Here is an 11,163-nt window from a genome sequence, read left to right on the forward strand (position 1 = left end):
AAATATTTATAAAAGAGAGAAAGAAAGGAAAAACATTGTATAATCTATATATTATGTAATGTGTGTATATATTTGTAATAAATGATGAAAAAATGGTAGGAAAACAAAATACACTGAAACTTTATTTATTTATTCATTTCTATATTGATATTGTTACTTGTATTTTTTTTTCTTAGTCTTCACGTTTCCTCAAACGATCGACAATAATAGTAATATATCTTCACAGCTTCAACTATACGGTATTTCGATTTTCACCCCCAGAGACGTATTAAATATTATTATACACGTAATTTTTATGCATCAATTATATATTACGTACGTGTTTCTTATTATTATAGTCATTGTCACTATGATTAATATACTAATTCGATCTCAGACAAATTCAGGCCGATTGTTTTTTTTTTTTTGTTTTGTTTTCTAATTTTCCTTTTGTTTTCTTCCCCTCGCTTGCAGTACTAATAAGTTTGTTATCGATTATCTTTCTCTCTCCCTGCTTCTGTCCGTTATAACAATACTATATACGTATACACATGTATAGAGAGAGAGTTGTTTCCACGATTCTACAATATAAGGCCGTTTCATTATATTATAAGCGCAGGTGTTTGAAAAATTTCAGCAGTATATATTATTAGTATTATTACTATACGCATTTCACTTCTATCATATAACAGGTTGATTATTCATACTCAAGCGATATTTTATTTATTTCTTAGGATCGATATTGGATTGTAGCGCATATTTATTTTCATTACTATTACATCAAATTTTTCTTATTCTTCTTCTTCGTCTTTTAATTTATCGTTTTTTTTTCCTCTTTAAAATCATCAACGCTTATATATCCCGTTTAATATATTATTACTGTATTTGTTAATATTAGATTATTTCGAGAAGAACAAATTATAAATTCAAGCGTATTCTCATGTACACGTAAGTTATGTATTACAAGCATACGTTACAAAACATCGCGCAACATCACGAATTGTTTCAACGCATGTATTTCTTTCTCCCTTCGTTGAAGAATCGATGTACGATTATTCTCATTTGTTTATCGTTCTCTGGTTATTATTATTTTTTTTTTCTTGTTGCTTTTAAACTCGTTTTTGTCGGCGTCCCTTTTGTTTTCCTTTTAATTTTCGTTCGTTTGGTTTATTATTATTTTTGTTGTTGTTGTTATTTTTATTACTGTTATTATACCACTTGTGCAGATTTCCCTTCAATTTTCACAGCACGTTTCAAAATAACACCGCGACACATCGTTGTCATCATTATTATCGTTACCAACGTTATCGTTTATACGTCAAAACTGCAGAGATAAATTGAAAAAAATAAGAACGCAGCTTCGTATAGTTATTTTCGCAAAACATGCGTTTCATCCATTATTTCTACATCCTTTTTTCTCTCTCTTTGCCTCTGTTTTATCCTCGAGCATGCAATTAAGTGGTTAAAAGTTTTATTTTATTTTATTTTATTCAAATTTTTTTTTTTTTATTCTCCTTCCTATCTCGTCACTCGGCTTAGAAGAGATATAAAACTTGTTCTCCTCGGTCTTTTCAATGGGAAAATTGAACGGTTAAATATCGCATCGAACGTTAAGCGCGGCTTGTGTTGCTTGTACAAGTCCGTTGTTCGCATTACTTATACAGTAACTTAGTTACGTAGTATACGCGGTAGGGATGACGTATAACAAAGTCGATTGTAATTAAAACGAACCACCACCACCACCACCAAAGCAACCACGTCGACCCTTTGAAACTTTGTACCGCACAACGCGTACAAATTATTCAACCCGATGCATAATTCGCAAAATTGAAACGCGTTATACGAATACTTAAATTCACGCGTGACTCAATTATACGCGTTGTGGTTTTTTTTCTCTCTCTCTCTCTTACTTTATCCTTATTTTTCATCCGACACTTTTCACCGGGGCACCAGGCGAGTTTTGACCATTCGAGACGATTCTTCTTCTTCTTCCTTCCATTCCCCTAACTTCCGGGGGGGGGGGAATCGCTTCTTATTATCCCCGGCTTCGGCGCCGATTTTCCCTTCGGTTTTTCTCCTCCTCCTCCTCCTCCTTCTCCTCCTCCTCTTCCTCCTCCTCCTCCTCCCCCTCCGTCCGATCCTCCTTGCCAAGAATCCCGCGTTTGCCGTTCGCCGTACGGATTTAGCAACGTGACAAAAATAATGTAACGACAAGATTTTTTCGCTACGTTGTGTGAAAAAAACCACGCCGCTAACGATGATTTTTCCGCAATCTCACCGTCGTCAATTTGCTTTGTCAGTATTACTATCACTGCTATTATTATTATTATTATTGTTGTTATTATTGTTATTATCGATCGCCCCGGGAGCAACGATTTTTTAACGATCAATCTCAGCTCTGTGCGCGGATATTTTACACAACCGCGTTTGTTATCTTCATTGTTGTTGTTATTATTTTTATCAATACTCATGGGATTATAACAGTTGTCGTCGATGAATTTTTTTACACCAATTGCCCGATGTTCCCGTCGCTTTATTAAGCATTTAATTGATACCATTTCCACGATACGAGAAATTTGTTATTTTTTTCCCTCCTCGCTTTTGCGTCCGACCTTTTTCCCCACATCACCCCCACTTTTCCAACGCCGCGATAACTTTGCGTACTGTGACATTTGCTTTCGTTTTGTCGTCGTTAAATTTTTCGCCTGATCGTGATTGTTGTTATTATTAGCATTACGTTAAAATTCACGTTTTTCGCTCCGGTTTCTTTCCCATTCCCTTCCTCATTCACAATATCAACTTCACTTTGACAATTGTACGCTACATACACGTAACGCATGGTGCAATTCTTTTTTCCATCACTTATTCTCTTCCTCGTCGAATTATTTTAATATTTTTTCCATCGTCGTTTTTACCAACATCGTTCCATTTTACACAAAGTTCGTTATTATTACGTACCGACATTTTTCTCATTTTTTTTTTTATTTTCTCCTACCTCCTGTCTCTCTCACTCTCTCTCTCTCTCTCTCTCTCTCTTTATGCTATCATTTATATTGATCGAGAGGAAGTTGTTTACGTGCCGCAAAGTTTGCTACAAATTTCATATTATATGCACAATATGTGTACAAACACATACGCATATAACATATATATATATATATATATATATGTATGTGTGTATGCGTTGGTTTCACAGAACAATTAGAAAAAGAAGAAAAACTAGCGCGAACGTAGATAAAATGAAGACACGATCGGAGAATTAGAAATATTTTTCATGTATAACAGTTCTCTAAAAATTACAATACATATTTTGTCCAAGCATCACTTATGCTCAACACTTGGTTTTACCAATATCGTCCGATATATTTACCATCGCCAGTTTACTTCTGTTTTTTATTCATTAATTTTCAATCTCGTCAAGGCACTTTTTGCGTGTATATTATACGTGACATATTTATATGTATATGATTACAATAAATTAGGTACAGCGATCGAAGCGTTTGCGTATATTACACCTTCGCATATATACACACATATATACATATACGTGTATATATATATATATATAATAGGTGACAGGTGATATTTATTCGTAAGCGTGAAAAATGTACTAATCAATTAATTCAACGAAAGAGAAAAAACCACCACCACCACTACTGTTATTGTTTCTTTGGTTTTTGTTTTATTTATTTTTTTTTAAATTTTTTTCCCTTCCGAACCACACTCCGTCCGAATTTCTCGTTATTGTTTCTACCTCTCTTCAACGTTTTATTTTTTTTTTTTTTCTTACCGAACCGCGGTCAGGTGTATAAAAAAGTCAGAAGCGCGGCTGCCGCGGCAGTAGTTAAAACCGCACAAACGCCGCGTGTGTCTCCCGGAGTTATTTTCTTTCTTTCTTTTTTTTTTTTTTACTTTATTTTTGTTTTTTCTTCTTCTCCTTCTCCTTTACGTATCACACGCGTACGTATAGATATTCATGTGCCAAGATGCGTGCGTATAATCGTGTGTGTATGCGTAGCCTTTCCACCACCGTCACTACCCTCCTCCTACTTTTCGCACTCAACTATTTACACCTTCACTATCGATTGTCCTCCGGTCTTCCGTTTCATCGTCGTGTAAGCACGCACGCACATATCGTACATACGTACACGCGTTTGTGCCCCTGTGTATGTGTGAGTACCGATGCGGATCTTTATTGTTAATTTTCTTTTTTTTTGTTTTTTTAACTCTTCTTCCTTCCTTCTTTTTTTCTTCTCCTTCTTCTTCTTCTTCTTCTTCTAAACAACGCACACCCACTATTCACGCGTCATTATAATATACGTTGGGCGTTATTTTATTTTTCATTTTCTTCATTCGTTTGTTCTTTTTTTACCTATTTCCTTATTGCCGTTCGTTAACTCGCGACGATTTATCAAAACTTTCAATTATCCAATTGTGGCGCGCAGTGTTTCAGCAATTTTTCATTACATTGTCACTATTGTATCGTTGCACAATATTACATTGTCACTAATTTTTTTCACGATCTGCAATTTAGCGATATTGAGAATGGAAAATAATTATAAGAAACGTGCGATTTTGAATTTTATTGTAAATATATGTATATATATATATTCATACTCGTATGTTACGCACGTATTGTAATGAATAAATATCGAAATTTTTGTAATATGTTATAAAAATTTCAAAAGATCTGCTTCTCGCGTAAATATATCCAAAATACTGCAATCATTCTTAATTTCTTTTCCCGTCTCAAATATCAACAACATTATTTACACACCACAATATTTTTCAATAATATCCGATTCTCGCTCTCACTCTCACTCACTCTCTCTCTCTCTCTCTCTCTCTCTCTCTCTCACTCTCTCTCACACACGCGCTTTAAAATTCATCCCGGGCTAGAGATTACTGCAAGAATTTCAATTATTAATGCACAATAGGTGGTGAAATATTTATACATGGATATTTCTATTCTCTCCTCCCTCCCTCCCACCCTCTCTCTCTCTCTCTTTATCTCTTCATCCTTCACTCTTTCCCTCGGTTAAATATATACGTTTATCAGAGCTGGCCGGCCGTCCAGCAGCAGGAAACTCGTTCGATCGCGTTGCGCCGTTTAAATACCGTATACCTTATGCACACAGATAATCGCGCACGTCGAGTTCACGGATAATCACGATGTCAACGGCAACGGAGTGACGGCAGCGTTTTAAGGGTGATCCACGAAACCCGCAACGGCAACGACGATGACCGCAACACGGTTTCTATGTGCGAACTGCGCGCGGCTGATGAAAAACGATCCGGATATATTTTATACGCTTGTAATTACCTCGCGCATCGTGATCCGTAAATTTTTCGCCACTTTTTAACATATGTATATAAAATAATCTCTGTAGATAACATGCGTTTGCGCTTGTGCGTTAGTGTTAGTTGAAAAAAAAAAGATACAACTTTGACTGTGTCGAAAATGTATTGTGAAAAAAAAAAAAAAAAAATATGTATATATATATATGTGTATAAAACACGAAGGAAATAATCGTTATATATTATAAATTGAATGGAACAATCGACGCGTTTTCGCAACCTGCGCGATATGTACATATTTTGATATTCCCGTGTTGTTTTTGGTGTTGGTTTGTGTGTGTGTGAAAAAGAAAAAAAAAAGGAAGTAAAACGAAGAAGGAAGATGAAGCACGGAAAGTGAAAGAAAGAGAGAGCGAGAGAGAGAGCTAGAGAGTGAAAGCCGAGGAGTTTGACAAAAATTGACAAGGAGCTTGATTTACAACGACAACGCGTGAAAAAAAATAAATAAGAAATAAACATATCGAAATAATTCGTATACTTTATATTCAATCGAAACCGGCTAATCGTGCAACGTTGCGTAGTTTTGTTTTATGATATACAATATATATATATATTTACACATATATATATATATATATATATATATATATATATATATATATATATGAATGTATTTTTTAATATACAAGTTCGAAGGCCATGCAACAAGATTATATATATATGTATGTATATATATTTATATTTCAATGATAACGACGACGATTGTGATTATTTTGTATTTTCTTTTTCAAAAATTGTTATACATGATCGTGCAGCGCAGACAGACGTGTAATAATCGCGCATTTGGCGGGCGGGCAGACACTGCGGCCGTTTCGGTCGGGGTGGAACTGAAAATACGATCCGGTACGCTCTCCGAGACCCGGTCCCTCTCTCTTTTCGTCTCTCTCCCTCTCTCTCTCTCTCTCTCTTCGTCTCTCTTCGCATACACGTCCTATGGATGCGTGTGTGTACGGATACCTCCGCCAACGACCGGCGACGCCGACGTCGCGGCGCCTGCGTCGACGTCCAAAAAGCTGCGCCGACGCCGAGCGTCGTGAAAAATCCGCCCGCACCCATCACCTCCACCTCAACGCGATTAGCTCGACGGTTCCGTTGATTCGTTGCCGTCGTTGAAATTTATATTTCACGTATCTGACCGCAGCGGCATTGTTGCTCTTCCTACTTGCAAATTCTGATTTTTTCTTTGTTTTTTTTTTTTTTTTTTTGTTTTGTGTGGTTTTTTCCCTCACATCGTCAAAATTTCACACCCAATTTGGAAATTTTTAGGAGAAGGCTGCCGAGGAAGAGTCGGAATCGTTATTTCGAAATTTTGTCGAATTTGCCAATGTACGGCGTTTGAATGTGTTTCAAACAATTGAACTGAAATTATATTATTTTGACAAATTTTCTATCGTTCGATCCAACTAAATTTCTCTTGCTGTATTTGGTAAATCGGACACATTTTTTTTTTTTATTTTGGTCGAATTTGTCAAATTCTTTTTTTATTCAGCATAAACTAAACGATGCAATTTTTCTAAATATATGCATGAAAGAAGAAAGAGAGTAAAAAAAATATAAATTTATTAACAAAAGGCTTACGGATGTTATCGATTTAAAAAATTGTTAAAAATCAATACGTTTACTGTTCGATTACCACGACACGATGGGTTATCGGTTTATTGGGAAGATTTTTTGTTGCAAATTCGCTGAACAGATTGTTGCGTTTGTTTTTCTCGATAGTCAGATCCACATTAATACTTTTTCGATTTAAATCAATGTCACGTCGAGTATCTCACTGCGGTATTTTCGAAAATAGTCGTCTCGGTAAAATGACTAATCGCAGAGTGAAATTGAACGAATTGTGTAGTCTAAAGTGACCTTGAGTAGAAAACCAAAAATTTCGATATACGTAATTTCGAAATCATTATTTACTCGAAAATCTCTTCTTCGGAATATATATTACATTTCATTGGCCCTTTATTACGAAAAAAAGGTAGAGAAATTCGAGTTTTGATTCACGGCTCCAAATTTTGGGGTCTAAAATTGGATCCAAAAGTAGAATCGCAACGTAATCTGCTCTTTCCGTACTTTTATGATATTTCTTTGAGGTATAATTGCCGTTTTCATACATATGTATGTGTAATAAATGGGAATGGCAGTACGCAGCAGACGAATTTCATCAAACAAATCCTGAACCAGAGTTCCGTAGGTATAATAAAAATTCTTCCCTCTAAATTACGTTGCATAACATTATAATTCACATTGGATTATTACATCCAAGTTGTTTGGTAATTTAAATTCTTTACAACATTCACCCGATGCTATAATTATGCTGTTCTAGAAAATTTGGAATCTACGTAAATTTTTTTTTTTTTTCGCGTCGTTAGACAATCTTCGTAATTTGCAAAACAAAAACATTGGTCGACTAGAGTGTAACATAGAAAAGCATTACGTATTTTAAACGTCAAAATTTTTGTCGGCTTGCCTGTGCCTGTCGTGAGTGAAACGAATTAGCTCCGCTGCAGACTTCCACGAACTCAGTTTACTCATAATATACCTACGCAAATTGGCAGCGGGCCACTTGCAGAGGCTTTGTAAAAATTGATAATCCCTGGGATTTGTATTTTTTTCCTTTCTCTCGTAAGTAAGTCTCAAACTTCTTAATTTTTCAATATTTCGATCGACTTGCTTCGGAATGATTCTGACCGAGCGCGATTAGAGACGATCATTCGGAGAATTTTGCGCTAGGGAATTTTCCGCTGTCAATAATTGACTCCGCGGGAATGATAGATTTATTGCGATTCCGATAGTATTCGTCGATCCCGCGAATAAAACAGACGCGCTAACCGGTCACCGCTTTATCAGCTGCCTTGCCTGTTTGCAGAGCTTTTACCTCGCGGAAGATAGAAGAACGCGGCTCTTTGTGCGCCCGCGAATCCATCATAAAATTCGCAAACGAGTCGCGCACACAATTGTTTTTATTATACGCGCGCAGTAAATCAAACAAATAGCACACATCCCGTTGGGATAAGGAGATTTCAATCGCACCTATGTATTCGCATTCGGAGATACGCGCGATTAAAGTCAAAGCTCTGTAATTAGCTGCCGCTTTTCAGATTTCATTGAGTCACGATGACATCCGAACGTACACACGGCTATCAAATAATTTTATTTCATTCTCCGCACGTACTTCTGGGCAGGCTTACAACACACCCGGTTCCTTTTTCCCTTTTGAAACTGCGCAATGCGGTTCCGTGCTGCCCGCGTTAATTTTTCAGCCACCTGTCGCATTTCGTAAGAATTAAAGATCCTGAGTTCTCTGAGATGAAATTGGTACTTGAAACTAATCTTCGAGGGACGGTAAATGATTGTCGATAAGCGGTCTACCCTTGTACACTCTGCATACCGACAGTAAATAAGTTACCGACAAATTTTTGTCGTTGAAAATTAATTCCGAAATCCTGGTCAGAGGGTATAGCGTCGCATTTATTTGCCGCGCAGGCGTCGCTGCTGCAGCGCCAACTTCAGGGTACTCGAGGATTTTTGGGACGGCGTAGAATTCGAAAGTACTCGGGTAGAATCGTGCGTTCCGAATTTATGCAATTTAATGGTTTTTCGTAACTAACTCGATCCGTGTGGCTAGCATTGATGAGTGATTGTCAAATAAACAGTTTAAAACCACCGAGAGTTTCGTTTTCACGCGGTATGCCTCTGACTGACTTTTTTCAATGGTTAAACAAATGACGATTGCGATTTGACCGTTACGTTCTTACACCGCCGACCCACGCGGAAACTAAGTTAGTAATAATTTACTATTTATTGGTAGGAAAATTACATGTTTAGTATAGTATTCACTCTGGAACGTCGCCGTGGGAACAAGTATTGAAAATTAGAATGTAGAAGCTGAACAGTTCACAATGTTATGGAAGGAAAGAAAACAGTTCAGATCATTCTTGATGGTACTATCATGCTACTTTCGTTTCAAAAAAGTTTACTATTTCAGAAAAATTACGGTAAATTTTCAATGTTGCATATTTCGATTTTGAAGTTGCATTACTAACAAAATATTGTGATATCTTACTTGATTACAGAAGAAAACAGCAACAATGTTGATCGGCATCAACGATTATTTGCATTGAGAGAAGCTGCTTGAAAAACCATCATGTGGTTACTGAACACATCAATTTATCACAGATTTGGAACAACAGGTATGATAGGTTCAAGATCATTTCCAAAACTTGACATAATTATTCAGCATATTAAAATAATGCATGTGTTGAATACGGATTATGAAAATTAAATATTAATCTAATGTGGTGGGTTTTCACTTGATTACAAAATTAGCTGTAGCAAGACTTGTCGAGGTTAGCGAATATTTGAGTAATCGGAAAATACCAACAAACCATAAGAGAGTCATTGTATAAATAAGATTTTACAATATCTGCAACGAGAGGTTCGATATGAAAAATGAAAATTTCAACCTGAAACCAACTGAATGTAATGAATACTGTGAAAACTGCAAGTCTAATAGCAATTTTATTCACTCCTCAAGCGGGACAATTTGTTGAAAATGGTATATGAAAGTATCGAGTCGATACTCGAAGCGTTTGAGCAAAAGTGGAAAAAGAAGTTAAAAATGTTCTTCAAGAGTGAAAATCTGCAGAAGAAACAACCCGCCCATGACGGGAAACGAACCAGCGACCCACCGCTAACTATAGACGTGTAGAGAATGAAATTATTGGTTCAAGAAAAAATGACAGATCTAATTCGGCACCACTCGACTCTGGAAATGGGTTTATCTGGATTCCTCCAATTTTCTCGAAAAACACCTCGGGAAGTAATTATTAAAAATAGTTGAACAATTAGGAGTAATTTGGACCAATTAAAATTTAGTTTGCTTACATGAACCATAAATTCAAATATCACGGCACTTGGCCTTAGGAAAAATGTCGATTTCGTTTCTTCAATTGTTCGAAAACTACGAGGAAACGAGTAATGAAAAGAATGGAGCAATTAGACGCAATTTGAAAGCAAATATCCAGCTATTCGTGATTTTGTTTTTATTCAATTTTCTTGTAAACGGTGCTGGAGCACAACAAAAGTCAACAAAAGTTATAGAGCAACTAGGAAAAATTAAGGAGCAATCATTTGGTACCGGTTTTTTTTTCGAAATTTGAAAGTCACGGGTCAACTTCACATACCTCACCGTCCTTTGGGCGACTCGTTGCTCCCTCGGTGATGCAGGAAACGAATAGTCTCGCACCGCGATCAATAAGTCACTTGGTAAACGAATTCTCTCGATAATTAATACTTACACAATTTATAAATTCGTCGGAATGGTAAATCTTTGAAGGGGAAATAATACAAATTCGTAAACACATTCCATATTTTATTTACTTACAAATATTTTACAATTTATTAATTTGCGTAACTCGTAATTGACTATCAAATGGTAACTGTAATTGCAATCAATTGAATTCGAACAGCCTCATCGATTGAAGCCTTATTTAAGAAATAATAATGGGCTATTTACGGTTCGGTGATCAACCGAACAGTGACGTCAGACGACGAATAGGGCGTAGAACCTTGTCTCGGCGCTGTTAGACTTTTATCGCGACGTTTGCGAGAAGCTCCGCGAGATGAATCGATGTCTTAGAGCATTGATGGAAATTTGAATCGTGAAGATTCCAAGGAACCGAAGATTATCATTGACGCTTTCGATACAAGGTTTCGAAAGCAATCACGCAATCTGAAATGATCAACAAGATCGTACTTTGACAACTCGGTTTAATTGCGCTCTTCGCAGAGGTTCTCGGAACATTTGAAATTCTCATTATCATCTTGAAA

General features: G+C 36.4%; 1 long non-coding RNA gene across 1 annotated transcript; it reads right to left on the minus strand.

Moving 5' to 3' along the window:
• Positions 1–1,006: 1,006 nt before the first annotated feature.
• On the minus strand, positions 1,007–6,172 carry LOC124304056 (uncharacterized). Its single transcript, XR_006908046.1, has 2 exons — positions 6,081–6,172; positions 1,007–4,502 (listed from the first exon to the last, which is right to left on the minus strand). It is a non-coding gene; the product is annotated as an uncharacterized LOC124304056 (long non-coding RNA).
• Between the last annotated feature and the right edge of the window lie 4,991 nt (positions 6,173–11,163).

The sequence above is a fragment of the Neodiprion virginianus genome, chromosome 4, assembly GCF_021901495.1.
Source record: "Neodiprion virginianus isolate iyNeoVirg1 chromosome 4, iyNeoVirg1.1, whole genome shotgun sequence".
Taxonomy (NCBI): Eukaryota; Metazoa; Arthropoda; class Insecta; order Hymenoptera; family Diprionidae; genus Neodiprion; species Neodiprion virginianus.